At 41.7% G+C, this 18,833-nt stretch overlaps 1 protein-coding gene across 2 annotated transcripts in view; it reads right to left on the bottom strand.

Moving 5' to 3' along the window:
- ntrk3b (neurotrophic tyrosine kinase, receptor, type 3b) overlaps positions 1–18,833 on the bottom strand; it is a 106,334-nt gene that overhangs the window by 23,926 nt on the left and 63,575 nt on the right. The window lies entirely within an intron of this gene.

Consider the following 18,833-nt stretch of genomic DNA (forward strand, 5'->3'; position numbering starts at 1 on the left):
TGGCATTGAAAACGATAAAAATATGGATGGGACTACATTTTGGAGTGTTCTTCTGAGTCATGAAGAAAAAAAATGACAATAGATATTAATGATATTTCTTTTTTATGAAAAAAGCAGCAACATTTTAGTATTTTGACGTTTTTGTAGTCAAGGGCGGCATAATATTAATTTAAAAATATATTTTGCGGAAAGTTGCATTTTTGTTTTTACTTTTTCAGAAAAAAATATTTTCTTTTGTCAAAAAAGTAAGAATGTTTGAAACATTCCCTTATTTTATTTACAAAAAAAGTTGCATATTTTCATGAAAACAGTCATAAGACAAAACATTTTGTTGGTCTGACAAAAGTCAAAGAAAAAGACATCTTATGTCTATTGCTCACAAAAAAAAGTATTTCATTATGGAAATGGCGCATTAACTCTAAATATGTGTTTTTTCACTTCTTTGACACGTAGCAAACAGGCAGGCATACAGGAAGTCAACAGCGGCGGAGCGCTGACAGTCGATCTGTTTACCCACAATGCCGACTGCTTCCATCACAAGGCGGCAAATAGCTAATCAAGAGCAAGCGACATCCAATAATGGACCTCAGCCTGGGAATGAGGAGCGGAGGTTGGATGTTACGCCAAAGCCGCAATTTATTCAGGACAGCTGCGCCGCCGTCGCTGTCGTCGTCGCTTTCGTATCGAAGAAATCACTTTATTAGAGACACGAGCGTGGACAAATTGCCACGCGCACGAGAGAGGCATGTCGCTGGAATTATTATTATTATTTTTTGACATCAGTCATCTTACAGCAGCAGATAAGTTATCTTCTCACGGTAAAAGTAAAACGGCCAGTTTTATATTTCACGCTTTTTACAGTGAAACCGGCTTTTGGTTCTTGATTAACCTTGAGGAAGGTTATAATTAGAAGGGTGAAAGTATCATAAATCAAATTGTTTTGCAATTTTGTGTCACCCATCAATCTAGTAAATGTGATTCGAATTAGGGAACAATACTGGAATGTTAAAATGGCGAAAAATGAATTTCTTCATCGTCGCTTTGAGGCCAAATGACTTCCTGTGTCCTTTCAGACATGCTGTTTTGGGATTATTTTTTAATCTACCTACTGTATCTACAGTTATACTGTTTACTTTCTCTGACTTGTATTTGTATAAACAGAAGTTGGGACCAAACCTCATTTTATTGGAGCTCAGTGAAAAGAACAGTTATTTTGAGTTTTTCCTCTCCTCCGGGACTCCCAAAACCTCCACTGAGTGAGCGCTTATTGGAAAGCACACAAAAAGCCAAAATACAGAATGCACAACAAACAACCATGGCTTTAAATGTCTCACACATACACAACAATGGAAGAAGTCCACAATGTCCTGATGGCAAAAAAAAAAAAAGATTAAACAGAAAAGGTACCCGCAATGAATGTGTCTCTTTAATAGGGAGCATGAAATGGAATGAAAAAGCATTTGATCAGACTCCTGAGGCAGATCGATGATGGCTGTGCTCCAAAAGCACACACGCGCGTAAATACGCACACACAAGGTGGTTTTCTGCAGAGTACAAAAGGGAAAATTGGATCTCTCAAATTCGAGATGTAAAAATCGCATTTTTCTTCGATGGCTAATGGACAAAGCCCGACTGGCTAATGTATATGCTGTAAATCCAATGTACTACTACGTCAAGGATAAGATAACAAAAGATCCCCGTGCACAATTCCAATTATTGAGCCTTTTGTAGCCTCAAGGACCAGAGTAGATTCAACGTGTTTGAAAATTCACAATAAGGCGGTCTCTACTATGAAGATATCACAGGTAGCCGCTACACGATGCGAGAGGGATTTCAAACTGCAGGCTTTCATTTTGGGACAGATTAGAAGTGTATTATCTGCAGAGCTATGCCATTGGTGCACAGGGGGAACTTAAAGGGTCCAAGAACGGACCCTTGTGGGACTCCACGTGACACAGCCATTCGATCAGAATGGTGACAAATACTTTTTCTCCTCCAAGTAGGACTTGAACATGTAACGTTCAGGGATAATACATTTTATTCCTTTCTTGAAATGAAGTACCGCCCCTCTAAAAAAAAAAATTGCTCGACTACCTCACACGTGTAGCAAGCATTGCTATCAAAACTGCGCTAATGTGGACTCTGATGGTGGCAAAGTGCCAGATTGTCGCATGATGTTTAAAGATGAGCCCCCGGCCTGGCTCGCTAATACATTTCCCCGTGCAGCGTCCTCCCATTTGTCTTCGAGAGTGATGCCACTCTGGCGAAGATCCCTCACCGACTCCTCGGCAGACGGCAGACTCGGGGCGGCATTCGTCAATGTTCCCTGGCCTGTAATGTGCGATGGCGGCGATCGCGGCCAGCGGCATTTTCGCCAAAGTGTTTTATGTTTATGTAAGGCGCCCGCCTCAGGTGCATTAGCTAATTCGCCCAGATCGATTGATCAGGCGTGACATCGGCATCATCTTTTTTCCCCCCCGGATGTCGGTGTAATTTACTACCGTTACCCGCCGCCCAGATTCAAAATAGTCTCTTTCATTACGCCGCTGTCAGCGCATCGCTGAGATGGATCGCTAAGCTTAAAGGCAACATTGTGCTGGGAGTCAAAAAAACCGAACAAACTTTGAGTTTTTGCCAGTGGCGAGCATGGAGCAACAACAGGGAGAACTACTCTCTTGCACCACCTGCTGGATAGGAGGGTAATTAAAAAAAACAAAGCCGCACAAATAGACGAATCAAGTGTATCGTCAAAAGAGAATGTCGACGGAAAACATCAGCTCACATCGATGGCTCGTTATTTCCGATTCGGTTCGGCTCTTTTGAACAAAAAAAGGAAAAATGATCACAATCGCATTATTGAGTGAAAAATAAATTGCCCTACTGCCCTAACTTCACACAGCTAGTTGTTCAGACTCTTTATTGGACATTTGGAAATTCAAGAAGGAAACAATTAACTCTGCTTCTCATGCCACTGCGTTATTGATGGCGACCAAAATAAAAGAACACACGGATAGAAACTTCTAATGAAAGCGACTTAAGCATTCCATTGTAACGCTGAAAAGTTCTCTTGCCGCAAATCGATGCATAGCAGCGTGTCAACGCCTGAGAAAACACGGCGCAAATGGCAAATTCCTCATGTTGTTAGCACAATGGAAGAATCCATAAAACGATGATACAGCTTTAATAATAGCGCTTCTTTGCAACATTTCTTAATATCTCAAGAGAATTTTGCACAAAGCCATGTGACAAAATAATGATTAAAGCAGGCGGCGGATAGCTATGAAGGCGTAGGATAAAAAAAAGCTCCTTGGAAGTCTCTTGCATGACATTTACTTAATATGAGCAATCAGAATGACCCCATAGAAAGTTTGAGAGAAAAATCGAATAAGAAGTGAACAACTCTGTATTTAATGTGGCGCAACCGACATTTTTCCTTTTTACGGCACTCTTTAGATTTTTCCTCCCTCTTTGTTTTATCACTCTCATTTTACTTTTGACTGATTTTTTTTATATTCCTTATATTAAAATGACTATATAGTTGCGCAGGCGTATCTCCGCTTCCAAAGTGGACATTGAAGGTGATTCTCAGGACACACACATACACACACACACAAAAGAAAGCAAAATCCCTGTGGTGTGGAATAAATTTTGCAGAGTGCGATTGCTTCCGTTCCACCTCCTTGTGGTAATTATCACACAGATTCCTTTCAAAGGTAGTTAATTAGGACTGGATTTAACTGGAGGACACGAACAAGAGAACACAGGAAGGATAATTCGCAGAGAGGCTTCTCATTAATGACGGACGGGAGCCCAATTAAGTTCACATGTGGCGGAGTGGTAGAAAAACATGACTAGGGTCGGATCATCACAGGGACTTATCAAAGAATCCTCATCGCCCTCGTAATCATCGCAACTCGCCAACATGGTCACGTCTGTTGAAAAAAAAAAAAAAATACAGTAATCCCTCGTTTATCACGGATAATTAGTTAAAAAAACACCCGCGATAAGTGAAATCCGCGAAGTACAGCCACCAACAGGAAGTACAAGCAGGCTAACGACTTAGCGGAAAGATGCTAATTCACGATCGTGCTAAAACGGACTTCTAAAGGAATGTAAACGAACATTTGGAGCAATACTACATTGTCCTCAATTTAGAAGTTTTATTTTGACTTTTAAATGTTTTTTTAATTTGGAAAAAAAATCTGCGATGTAGTGAAGCCGCGATAAACAAAACGCAAAGTAGCGAGGGATCACTGTATATATTTCCTTTCAATAATTCATTTACTTGAGCACGGAAAGCAGGCTGTAGAATGTTATTGTTACTTTATATATTGTTATTTTGCATAAAAGAGTTTCAGATTAATATGAAGTTTCTCGAAGACCTTCTTATGCGTGTGCTCGGTAGAACCTTTTAATTGTTTGTGTTCCTGCAACTGGTTTAGCGGTCACATTAGTAAGCACAATTAGGACACTTAATTACCAGATGCCACCACTGTTTGAAGACCCCCGCTGGTTATGCGTTAGCCTCTTCACCTCTCGGGTAATGAAAATAACTAAGCTGACACGGAGCGTCACTCAACTGAGCGGTCCCCTGCAATGGAGCACCCCCGCATGTCCTTTCCGGTTTATGCTGCTGACCTAGTACTGCGGGACAGCTGATATTTATCGTCCTGCGCAACGTGGACTGCTGGAGATTTACGCTCTGTTCGCTCCCGCAGCATTACGGCGCCGACAATACAGCGGGAGGGAGGGAAGGAAGGAAGGAAGGACAGTGTTTGAAATGTGACCAGCTGCCTTTATATTCGTTGTTGTAAGCCAGGCCGTCGTGCATGTCCTCTACCTGAATCAACATCTGCAGTCATCCATATTCCGAAAGTCGGTCCTACGTAGGCGAGTTTTGAAGAAGAAGAAAAAAAAAAAACTATTACAGGATACTTAAAATGCATGTTGGACATACAAATACTTAGGTGAAACATATTTTGGCAAATTGCAATTTTGAATGGTGCGCCGAGTACCGTGTTGTGCTGCGACATAGGAGACAACATTGAGAGTCTACTGAGAGAAATGCAACGTAATTAAGAGCAAGACGAGGAGACAGAGAATGTCCTCAATTTGCTCTCGTTGACTATAATCTAATCCTACTAATCGCTTGTTCCCGCAGACCCGAGAGAAAACACGCCTGTGAGAATTCTTGCATGCCCGATTTGTATTCGTTAAAGTGGCCGTTTTTTGTTTAAGTCCATGCTAATTTATTTTAGCACTCTTTCGTTAGCATTAAGTTCAGCATTTTGTTGAATTAAATGATTCGGTTGAACATTTTACTTTAATAATTTTCTTTTATGTGCCATGCTAATTCTTATTAGCCCTCTTTCATTAGCATTAAGTTTAGCATTTTGTTGAATTCAATGATTTAAATGATTTTGGTCGGACATTTTACTTTGATAATTTTCTTTTACGTGCCAGTTTTAAAGAAAACTACAACTGAGAGCAACAAACCAAGCGTTTTTTTCCTCTTATTTTGAGAACTGTTTTTCTGTGGGCGCAGTAAACTATCAATCTATACAAAGTATTAAAAAGCAACTTGTTGTGTCACCTCAAATGTAGTGTTAATGGCTACAAAAACTGACAGAAAACGACGACAGTCTCTATTGTCTGGATCTATAACCATCTTTATCACTAAAAACAAACATACGTAAAACCCCGCCTGCTGTTTTCCAAATTGACAAAGAGCTGAGCCACTCTGCATTTTTCTCCTCGCAGGGAAAAGTTATTATGAAAATTCCATTGTGGCATGGTTACACAAACCCATTTGGATCATAAAGACTCGCACACACACACACACACACACAAGGTTTCATTTATTATCACGGCACCGGAATAGACAACGATTCCCTCGACGCCGGCTTGCATGTGAATATCGCTTACATTAGCGTAGCGAGTCGACACTCGCGCGTTAGAATGCTAAACGCCGTCACGGCAGAGAGACGATGTCACTGGTCGGCGATGGCGAGAGGAAGAGAAGATAATGCCCGTAGAACGCGAGGTGGCATTGAAAACGCTCAAAAGAGGCAGCGGCAGAACCTCACTGGCGTGCCGCGTATAAATATTTATGGGCGAGTGACTGACAGCTACTGCATTGTGCTCCCAGGAGACAACATGTTTTCACATTGTGCGCAGACAACACAAACACTCACACTCTCCCTCACACACACGTTGCAGACTAGAACCGAGCGCAAACCGGTGTGCCCAATTACGATTCTGACCAAAAGCCCATCGAATCTCACAAGCGACAGTGCTACATTAGCTTAGATGCTAATGCAGAACATTAGCCACCAGATACTGCTTCATCATTTAGACTCTTGCGAATTGTCGTCCAAGTTAAACAGGACATTTCGATTGTTTTTAGTAACAAACATTCAATTGTTTGCGGCCACAGAACACACCGTCCAAGAACGCATCTGGTTGACTTGCTTCACATCTCTCCGGCGGCGCGTCGGCCACCGATTTGATTGGTTTAGCCTGAGTCAGAGAGCGTAAAGGAAGGAAGCAAGGCGTGCACGCTGAGGTCAATCTAATTGTAATTACACACATCCGAGCGCCACACACCAACATACAGTAAATCACCCTTCACACTCCTCTGCCTCGATTCTTTTATTGGCATTCGTTACGCTCAACCGGAGGAATAAGCCAGCTTCCATGGCGGGAGACGAAGACCTCGCCACCACCTGACTTGAAAACGCAAATGACTTTCTAGTTCGCACTAGTAAGAGAAAAAGAAGTCTTCGGTCCAGGGCAGTGTTTCGCAAAATATGCTGAGCCAATGCTGAACTTTTTACAATCGATAAATCCACAACACAAAAGTCAGAAAAAGTTTAAGCAATACCGTATTTTCCGTACTATAAGGCGCACCTAAAAACCTCCAATTTTCTCAGAAGGCGACAGTGCGCCTTATAATCAGGCGCGCCTTATATATGGACCAATATTGAGCCACCACAGCAGGCGTGTCCAAAGTCCGGCCCGCGGGCCAAATGTATATATCTTATATATGGACAAAGTTTTAAAATGGGCCATTCATTGACGGTGCGCCTTATAATCCGGTGCGCCTTATAGTGCGGAAAATATGGTAATTATGGTTATGGTCTTGGGATTACTTCCATATACTAAGTTTAATGACTACATTACAGGTCACGTTTGTGGCATTTTGAAGGACACAACAAAATACGGTGGCTGAGCCATGTCGTACTTGCAGGCCAACCATGTGGGAGGTACTGCGGCGTAAAGCACCTATCAATCAATACGCTGCTTGGACGTGGCACTTAGCGCTCTCGAAGGAGAACATACGTCAGGAAAAGGTGACTTCAACGTGCTGTATAACACAACAAGGGCACGGCACTGGCGATAACAGGATATATTTATACCTGCGGACACCTGCTGTGATTGACAGGGACGTATTTATATCCCAGGTCGTTTTTTTTGGGGGCTCTGTCAGGAACGCATTGGGAAGAGACCGCCGAGTGTGACGATGGTGATCTGCGCGTCAATTAAACGCAGACAAATTCCTCCCTCGCGTTGCCATTCGTTATGGCGGCTCTTGACAAGTACTGTAGTGGAGGGCAGCCGGCTGACTTGATGACTTACAGGCACAGCCGCAGCCAAGGTGAGCGAAGACACCAAAACTCCCACAATGAGGAGCTTTAAAAAGACAGCCAGTACTGAAGTTGTCATTTTATCAGCCACTTGTCTCAAGGACAAATGTCTACAATTGATCAAGAGGTTTTCCGTCATGATTTGAAGCAGCCATATTGGATGGATTCCAAAGCTCTTACTTTGAGCAAGTTAGTCCAAATGGAAGCAGGTGTCCCAAACAGATGGGTGACATCAAATTGTGAAACTTTTTGTGGATGCAATTTAGTGAGTTTGGTCATTATTTGGAGAATTCAGAAGGAAAAAAAAAAATGTCTGGCAGCTTTGTGGTTTGAAGTGACATTTTCAGCAATGTGCTCAAATTTTGACATTCATCGCTGCCCTCCGCAAATTAATTCCAATGCTCATTTGGTATCTTGGGTTGTTGTTTTTGTCCTTATTCACGCAAGAGATCACAAAAAACATATACGATTTCAACTAATGGAAGCTTCTCACCCCTTTAACGGATGCCTCGCATGCTTCCGTGAACCGCCCTGACCTCGGATTAACCCGTGCGGTTGGATTTTCCGACCCAGAGCTCTGATTTGAAAGTAAAGCAAAAGCGGCGGGGTGATGCGCTAGGGCTATATATGTAAATAAACATTTGTTAGAAGCAAAATGGCACAAAGTCCACAAAGGGAAATTATGGAACACAATGTACAAGGCCCAATCATCAGTGCGATCCGCTCGAATGCTTCATAAATTCCAAACACTGGCGGAGATGTCAAGTGCATGCAGGAGGCATTTCAAACGCAAACATCATAACATCTACTGAGGGCGACTCCTGTGGGCGCCGCCTTGTTGCAAAAAACATCGCCACGAGCCGCCGCCGGCTGTCAATCAGTGTCATGTTCGCAGGAGGGGTGGGACGCTTGCTAAATTTAACTTCCTCTGTAGTCAAATGTAAACACAGAAGACCACAGAGTGGAGCTTAAGAAATCACAAGTATGACCAAAAAAAATAAATAAATAAAAATAAGAATAAAAATACAAAAAGAAGTGGGGCTTAAGAAATCACATTTGAGACCAAAAAAAACTAATAAAAATAAGAAAATACTAATAAAAGTGGAGCTTAAGAAATCCCAAGTAAGACAAAAAAATAAAATAAATAAATAAAAATACAAATAAAAATGTAGGTTGTCTGATTTAACGCCCACACATCATCCCCCCCCAACACCGACTTCAAAGTGTTGCCGTCAGTGCGTGGCAATAAATTAAACGGGGCCGCCTGTAAATGGGCTCAGAAGCAGAGGACCCTGAGGTAGGGGGGCTGTCAAATGATGCACCTCACATGCTGAGAAAACATCGCAAATGGGTGTCGGACCCCCCCGATAAAGCAGCCACTTATTGGACTTTTTGGTTTATAGTCATTGAAGTTCGGGAGTGTCATAACAACCTAGCGAGAACAATCGCCCGGCAGGTGTCCAAACATTTTGGGTCTAGGGAGCTCTTATAGGAGAGCCACTTTTCTAAAGACGCCCAGAGCCAGAAAGTTCTGCAAGAAAATAAAGTCAATCTTTACAACAAATCCCTACAACTCCATAATCATACGAGAATGGAGCTGTATTTTTGCGACATTTGTCAACCCTCATACGAGTTGGAACGACTCCATGGAGGGAGATTTGTATTTATTCCCAGCTCCAGGCAGCACGACTTCAAGAGTGCACAAATGGGTCACCTCTCTGCACAAAATCACAAATCCTCTCTTTACATAAAAGTTAAGTTTGATTGTGCCTCACTGGCTTCCTCCATTTCCTGTCCTCTGCAGGGCATCCATTCACAATAACAACAAGGACATCCGAGGGTGTCACGCGGCGGACCGCTGCTTTTATCTTTCCGGAAGTGTTGTCATTCAACAACCCAACATGAAACCTCGCAAAAATTCTCAAGGAGACGTACTTGAAAGACACAGTAAGTTTTGAAGTGGCAATTACTCATCGACTTGTCCGGCAGATAAAAAAAAAAACGAATTCAACTGTAAATAGATGCATGACCAAGGGCGGAGCTACTTGGTGGCCAGGGATGGGCACGGCCACCCAAGACAAAGAGCGTTTTCAATTTTAGCTTTAAAATGGCCATTTTAAAGTCTTTTTAAGCATCAAATTGAAGCAGTTATAGGAGATGAATAGACAATGCTACATCTTCAAACTTTTGTTATTGCAAAAAGATGGAAGCACAGCCGTGAAGTTTAACTTTTCAAACTTGACAGACACCACAAGTCAGAAAAAACATTCGAGAAGCTATGCTCATAAAAACAGGATTTGGATTCCAAGGAGTCATTTGAGCAAATAAAGAAAAAAAAAACACAAAGAGAAACGACTTGGCAAGTTTGAGAATCAACAGCAAGCTGACCGTACGACTCTTCCCTCACGGCGCGCTTTCACTCCTTTTATTCGCCACACTAAACGGACTGCGTGGCTTGTCATTTTGCTTTCGCAAACGATCGCAATTATCACGGCGTCGGGATCAAAGCGTCACCTAAAAGAGCCTTTTTATTTCCACGTTGAGGGGGGAGAAAACACCAAACGCCGTTTCCTCTCTTCTGTTTACACTGATAGAGGCCTCGCAGGCGCAGCGTCGGTGATTGACAGAATGGGAATACACCTCCGTTTTTTTCCCACAGAGGAGATGAAGGGAAGATGGAGAAGAGGGGCAAAGACAGACTTCTTCTTCTCGGCACAAGGCGGCGTGTACTATTAACCAGAGGCTTCCCTCCCGCTTACACTGGATTAGCCACATTACGGATTCTCTTTCAGCTTTTTGTTTTTGGCGGGGGGCGACGGGGAGCTCCGAGCAGTCAGCCAAGCGACAATTATACACAAGGACGCAGCGGGACGCGCACTTCATTTAAATAACGCACTCTTTAAAGACTTTATCTGCTGTTTCACAAACACACCAAATGCCGAGTTCTTGTTGATCTCCGATTAGCCTGAGTAAATCCACTTTGCGAAGATGTTGACTTTTGAATGGAAATTAGTTTGGAACGTGGATTTCCGTCATTTCATGGAAACCAAAATTGAACCAACATCAAACAGTTATTATGAGCTTTTGTTTTTATGCTAGTTTTGTGATATGATCTGCTTTACATGCCAATTTTGGGACCTTTTTTAGACAGGTGTGGTTTTCCAAATGATGCCGAATCAACTTCATTTAGCTTAGGTGACCTTTAGGAGGAAGAAACATCTCAAGGATAATCATTAGAAATAGATAAATACCTGAGCTTTGAGTGAACCTGGTGAGTACTTATGTATGTCATAACTTGGTTTCTAATAGTCCTCAAAAAATGTAATGTTTGCCTTTATATTTTCAGAAAAAAAAAGTTTTTTTCTTTGTGGAACACGGCTGTAAAATTACACAAAACGTTGAAAAGGAGAAATTCTCAATAGATTGACTCACAAAGACAAGATGCATTAAAATCCATTTTTGTGGCCAACCCGCAGACATCATCTGCCTCCATTTTTAACATTTCGGCAACGTCTGCTTTCCCATCTTGCAGCAAATTATTGCCAGCGTTTTAATTGTCAGTTATTAATTAGCCAGAGCAGAATTCTAACGTTCAGCTATGATTGGGTTTGCTTTATCTATAATTTCAATTCACATGCTGTGCGGCCACGTGTGACCGTTTCTGACTTCTGAGCGATAATAACGTCGTAACGACACCACGACCAGCATCTCAATGAAAATAATTTGTATGACTTGAGCAGTGTGTCGACAAGATTTGTTATTATAGTTGAGCTCCTCGCGAGGGAGAACAGAGACGGACGGTCTAGAGCAGATGATAGACAAGGTCTTCTGACTAACACTAACAATCATGTCGCCTCTTCAAGGATTCCCGGTGTTAATCTGTCATTCCAATAAAGTAGTAGCCTCGCGTTATCAACCCTTTTGTTCATCTTCTGGGCCGTCTCAAAGGCCACGCCTGTTTCCAGCACAAATATCACATCCGGCACGCTAATAAACAAAAGCTCAGGTTAAAAACATGGCGGCAGCTGCCGCGTCTTATCTGACAATTTATTCGGCAGCACCCACAATGCATTTTGTCCTACTGGAATATGCAAAAGATAAACAGTCATCTCCACTGAGCATTAATCATTGATTAAAATATGTTTTGCTTCTTCTTGTTTTTTTTTGTTTTTTTACCCCGCCGCGTAGAAGAAATTGGAATTGCCCCGTGGCACAGGCATCAGGATCAGATTGCCGGGCTACGCTATAGCTAGCTAGCGCCAGTGTCATTGTTATCTTGGCTGCGGAACAGGTCCGTAAACATATTGCGGTGGATTTGGGGATGGGAAAAAATCTGGAAGAAAAAATTGGAGTTGACATGCTGTTCTCACAGACACATATGATCACTCGCTCATACACACTTCGAAACGTTCAGTGAGTAAAGAAATCAAACAGAAGCAAACGCTCTCACTTGACCCAGAATGTGCCGATTGCCATGAAGACACTCAAATGAGAACGCAATTCGCCCCCTGGAGGTGGTTGAATCAAGTGCGCCACCTCGTCTCAACTCCTCCACACGCAGATATTTGATGTATATGTACATATGTAACATTGGTCGGTGAGCCATGCGCTGGTGTGCATCATGCATGAAGTGTCACTTTGCATCAACAGGCTGATACATTTATAACATGGATGCCGCTAGCGCGTTAGCGCGTTGCGCCGGGAGACCGAAGAAGCTACTTCACAGCGCCGGTGACATGTTTAGCCTCTTTTTTGCAAGTCAAATAATATATTTTTTCTTATCAGGCGAAGAAAAACTCCCATGAGAAGATAAGCTGTTTTTGTTATTAATGCACCGCTAGCTAACAGTTTTTTTAATGGCCAATAATAACAGACTTGCACGGCTAACGAGGAAAATTATAGACATTAATGTTAAGAGAGTCCTTTAAGGGCTTTTACTGTGTTAGCGGAAGACAGTCACAAGTGAACATTAGCATCTGCTTTAATAAGATTGCTTTTATTCATCTCTTTAAAAATGGTTATTTAAAATTCATGATATTCTGGATCTGTTGTTTTGATTCAACTTCACTAATATTGCAATTAGACAGAATTACACTCAATGGGCTTTTTAGTAGGTAAACCAGAACCAAAAGTTAATAGAGAAGATGTAGCGTCAGAATTCATTTGGTAACGGCACTCAAATTTTTGACATCTAACATGAGTGGACGGATGAAGAGTTTCAAGTCAGCAAAAGTGGAAAGAGCCAGGAAGCCAGATGCCATGTTGAAAGAGACGCAGGAAGTCGGCCATGTTTTGAAGCAGACATTTTGAGGATCCATTGGCCATTTTATGGAAGCACAAGTTTACCGACAAACAGATTCTAATCATTTTACATTGTAAATAGTTAAATTCCAATCTAATTGCTTCATTGTTGTTGTTTTGATAGATTGCCGCTGAGTAACCAAGTCGTGACATCCCGATGGCATCTGTTCGCATCTAATCATCGCCACTTGTCGTCAGGTGGTGGCTGCCTTTTCAGACACGTTTGAACCACCGGCCCGCACACACACAACACGTATGAAATAACATTCATTACCGAGTGTCACCGAGACCAAGGGGATAAAAAATGCGGTGACCCACGAGACTGTGACCTGTAAAATTGACATAATCTGCTGCCTTTGAGGAGCCAGTAATGACCTCTCATCGCCGTGTGACACACTCTCCGTCTTCATTTCACACCCTCTTAGAGCAGCACAGATGGCCTTGGCATTTCGTTAACAGCCTCCCAAATCTTTCGCCAGCTACCAGTCTGCTCCTCTACGCTGCAAATGATTGGAAAATGTACGGAGATTGGGCAATGGCCGTCGTCCCGGCGTGCCACAAGAGCCATTTTGCCGGGAATAGAAGGGGCTAAGTGGGGCAGTGCCCCATCAAAGCTAGAGTATTCGATTTAGTTCCCAATTTGTTTTTTTAATTAATTAATTTCAAACTGTTCATGAGGAGACTTTTCTCTGTCTGTTTTGTGGTAATGTGCCTATTCATGGGTTACCACTTAGGTTAATGAGGTGGGACAACGCGACCCAAGCGGCGATTCGTCGTGACTACCGAAACTGTCCCTGAACTTTAATTCATTCAAATGAATTTTCTTTTTAATTGTTTTATCCTTGGTGTGCTATAACTCCATTAGAGAGCACGACGCCGGAGAGATGAGCTGCAATAATAATAGCAAGACAAAGCGTGGGTTGAAAAGTGCATGGTGGGACCCAGAGGAAGTCGAATTAAAAAAAAAAAAAAACATGGTGATGATGAATGAAGCAGATTGGAGTTGATAGGACATGTACGTGTCACAGGCTTTTAAGCAGTAATAAGTCTTCGCACACTGCCATCTAACTACTGCATAGTTGTTCCTGTGGAGAATAAAAACAAGTCAACTGTCCACAGAATCGCAAAAGTGGAAAAAACGGGGAGCTAGATTAGATTTAGATGTACCTAGCTACCTTCCTACTTGGAGATCTTGACTCCTTACGCTCAATTCTTACATATTTTCGCCACCAAGCTCCAACCGGGAACATTACAAAGCTCCCAAAAGCCTCCCGAGAACGGAGGGTCAAGGCCAGCGAGGTGTTTAACGTGTAACTCGGGAGAAAAGATGAGGTCACGGTGACTCATCACGTTTCTCTCTGCGGGATTTCATCGAGGTGAGGCAAAACTTTTGGAGACTTGTGGAAGCTTTTGCTGCATCACTGCACCACGCTAGACGACCTTGAGGGGGCGGCAGCCTCTTAACAGGAATCGGTTTTAGCTCGTTAGACAGTTGTTACTTTTTGATGGCGCCTTGGAGGCCCGGCTCGCGGTGGACACAGTGGACCGGCTACAACGCTGTCTCAGCATTTTTGAGACTGCATGCCAAGGCGGACATCTACCAGCAACTGTGGTGCATTCGAGTGCACTGCTCTCCTCTAAAGTATTAAAGTTTTTTTGGAGAGCATAGTTCATATACACAAGTAAGTTTAAAAAATATAATAATATGAACAAGACAATATAGTGTACATACATACATATATATATATATATATATATATATATAACTATATATATTATATAGTGTAATAGCTATTTCCTTTTAACTATAATATTTAATTAAACTATTAAACAATCCATTCATTTCTGTACCGCTTTATCTAATCATATTTAATTAAAATATAACAAACGTACAAACTTAATAATATGAAAATAACTGGATAATGTAAAAAAAATACAGTATATGTGATAACTATAATATTAAATTAAATTATTTATAATTTAATTAAATTAAAATATGACAAACATGTTAAATAATAATGTGTATTTAATTAAAATATAACAAACGTACAAAATTAATAATATGAAAATAACTGGATAATGTAAAAAAATACAGTATAAGTGGTAACTATAATATTTAATTAAAATATGACAAACATGCTATATTAATAATAAAATAATTGGTGCCAATATGTGGCATCAAAATCAAGATGTGTTGTACCTGTGCTGTCTACAAAAATAAAGTCATTCCTGCTCCCTGACTGCAGCCAGTGTGAACCCTCAGGTGACATTAAACAGTAATTTTGTCCTTCTGTCACACATGCTAAATTGTGAGCCATGAAAAATGAAGGCATGTTCTCCATATAGTAAGCCACTGGCTATGAAGAGGAAACTTTGAGGGATGGTCCGGAGGGGTTATGCAGGGGTCTTGATGCAAAGCGAGCCAAGGTTGATGGGAATGTGAGCCGAGGGAAATACAAGAGAGATGGGCAGCGCTGGAGCGTGCTGTTCAAAGTAAACCATTCTGCCGTGTGTGCATATATATACATGCCAGATATGAATATATTTATATATGCCCATTGATTGAGCAGACATTCACTTGAGAGCAAAGGCTGGGATTTGTCTACGCGTGTGTGTGTGCGTGTCAGAATGAAAGAGTCCGGCGTGGGAGTGAACACAAGGCGCTCTCCATTTGCTTCTTATGTAATACGAGCTGTTGGCTGGAAAAATCACACGAAATTGAAAATGGTTGGAAGGTGGATTCAAGCACATACTAAAACAAAAAAAAAAATTCTCTTGTTACATCATAAAAACAAAGAAAATCGACGCCGGAAGCGTTAGAGTCGCCCCTCCATCACCGAGTAGATTCTGCTGGTAACGTCACTTCCAAACTGGAAGTCATTTTTTAATATTTTTGCAAACGCAAATGTTGAAAAATGACTACAATGACCCGATTTTATTTCTGCTAATTCTTGTAAGAATACTACTTCCAAGCCATCCGTCCATCCGTCCATCCGTCCATCCGTCCATCCATCCATCCATCCATCCATCCATCCATCCATCCATCCATCCATCCATCCATCCATCCATCCAAATAAAAGTCTTAAATATACAAAAATAGTGTGAATCTAAAATGCACAACATTCCACTTGTGTTGCGGAAGCTACACAAACTCACTTTTACTTTTTTTTATGATTATCAATCTTGGCTGCCGTTATTATCTCCGCCAGGGAAGTTATGTGGCATTGTCACCTATCTTCACCATCATCATTATCTCGCTGTTATCAGGCTGCTCGCTTACGTTCAACTCGCTTCAGGCAGTTGCGCATCTTTCCTGTACGACAAGCAGCTGAGATATCAAGCAACTTCGGATATTCTTTTTTTTTCTTCATATATACCTCAAAATAAATACAGACTGGCTCGCTACTTGGGTTTAAAATATTACGAACCGCTTGTACACCATGATCAAACTCAATATCGTCTATTCTCGCAATTTTGGGCGTTGCGAGGACTCGAGGAGTGAAACATGAACGGACCTGACTTTTGACCGCGTCTGCCTCTGTCGTCTGAGTGGCTTTCGATTCAAAATCCATAAGGTCTTGCCCCGAACAAAGACGTACAAATGCCCGAAAAATAGAGAAGACTGTTTACGAGGCTGATGTCATTTCAATCAATGGGGGCCTTGCCCCGACGCAGACATCTAATCCCCAAAAAAACACAGAGACTGATCATACACTGTAGCTGATATTTCTTTCCAAATCAATCGGGTCTTGCACTGACAAGCATATCATCTCTAAAAACTTGGATAAACAACAGATAGCTTTGAAAAGCAATACTAATAAAGACATATCATCCCCCCCCCGTGCCCCAAAACCCAAGTAGACAGTTATATGAGTAATATGTTTTCAAAATCAATGCAGTACTGCTATAGCAAAGACTCAACAAATACACTCTCGGTACATAGGTGCTATTCATCAAAATCCAGAAGGTCTTGCCCTTAAGGGGGTATAAAATTGGTGAAAATTTGAAGATGACTCATTGTGTGTCTTTATAAAATATTAAGGTGTCCGTGTGCGCCGTTCCAAGCCAATGTCTAATTTTCATGGCGAGTGACATTGAAGGATTCTGTCACTTAATGATGTGCCGAGTGTATTTATAACCTGGTTGTGTTGTTGTTCTTTGGTGCATGTGTCAAAAAGAAACAAAGTGATTTCTTAGCATTGTGTTTGCGTCACCGCCCTTGAGAGCGTCAACATGTGTAATCATCAAGTCGTCGCCATTGCGGCGGGTCAAAAATAAATGAGCACGAGCTCGATCCGTGCAACACTTATTTATTTGCGTATATAAAATTAGTACAATTCAAAAATCTGAACTACACTTTGAAAGAAAGCATTTTGTGTCATAAAAAGGAATATAATTGCTCCTCTCATGTGTTGTCTGTGATAATAGACTTCTTGCGCAATAGCAATCAACAGACAACCGCTACTACGGCAAATAAAAAAAACAAAAATTCACGGCGCACTCGGTCATGTACGGGCCCGTTTTTATGCGCAAGGTGGACACTAATGTGATTGTTCCACGGCAATTATTCATGATAACGCACTGTAGAAATAAGCAACTGATATAATAACAATAAAAAAATAAAAAATAAAAGACCATGCCATGGTTGGTCAACCACAGGCATGTGCGGAACACTATCAAATAATGAATATGATTACAGGTCTTGCTAGTTATTTATGATAACTGGAACGTTGCGCGATAGTCATAAAAAAACAACAACAAATAATTCAGATGGTAAAATGTCGACAGTGAGCTTGGCAAGCGCGGGCACATTGTCTGGTGTCATATAATTAACACGAATGCTCCTCTCGCCGGTTATTGTTGAGCAACGTATAAAATAGAAGTAAAGGACAGCTAGAAGGAATCCAGTCGGAACGTTCTAGCGTGTTCATTACGGGACTAAATGTTGTGTCTATGAATAGCGAAGTAAACATGTTTTTCTTTTAAGCAACTCCCTCGAGGACGCCGCCAAATGGCTCTGGAAGACTGAAAAGTAAATGTGCTGCTTCTTTTTCTCAACTTCCATATGTCGCTACGCGCTTTTTTAAAAGCAACTATATTAAGCCATGGCGGCGCTGGCTTGAACTACGGATGGCGATGTTTTAAAAGGGGAGACGCTCGCAAAAACAGGTAAAGTGCATTTAGTGTCACCACTTTACTCGCCTTTTAACCGGCGACTGCTTCACCCACAGACAAGGTGACCACTTAGCTATTAGCCGACCTGCCGCTGATGTCTTGCTGCGAAGGGTTGACATTCTCCCAAAAAAAACAAAAAATAGCAGATGAATTCGAGGGGCAGAAATTAATACGTGTTTGGTGAGTGTATTAGGAATATATATATATATTTTTTTACATGTATTTTTTTTACATGATGTGTAAGTCAAGTCTCATCGCCCGGCAACAGAGCTCACGCAGGCCAAGCTAGGTAGTGATGCAATAAATGTGTGTGTGTGTGTGTGTGTGTGTTGATCATCCCAAGGCCTGGTTCAGGTATGGAGTGGAGAGAAGGGTAAGCCGTCCTGACACACACGTCTGGATCACAGAGGTTAGCCGCCAGCCGCGGGCTAGCGTCCGTGTAAGTGCGACCACGTAAGGTTATTTGTATCATGTTTTTTGTGTGTGTGTGTGTGTGTGTGTGTGTTTGTGTGCGTCAGTGCATCTGAGGATGCTGCAGCTTCTTACTGTGTCCAAAGACAGCTTCATTCCATTACAAAGAACAAGATGTAAAAAGTGAAAAATACGAAGTTTGCAGAGAGCAAATACAGGCAATACACACGTACAAACACACGTACACACATTTATATATAAAAGACAACAAAACTGCAGCGGCACCAACCATCAAGGACA

This window comes from Syngnathus acus, chromosome 3, assembly GCF_901709675.1.
Source record: "Syngnathus acus chromosome 3, fSynAcu1.2, whole genome shotgun sequence".
Taxonomy (NCBI): Eukaryota; Metazoa; Chordata; class Actinopteri; order Syngnathiformes; family Syngnathidae; genus Syngnathus; species Syngnathus acus.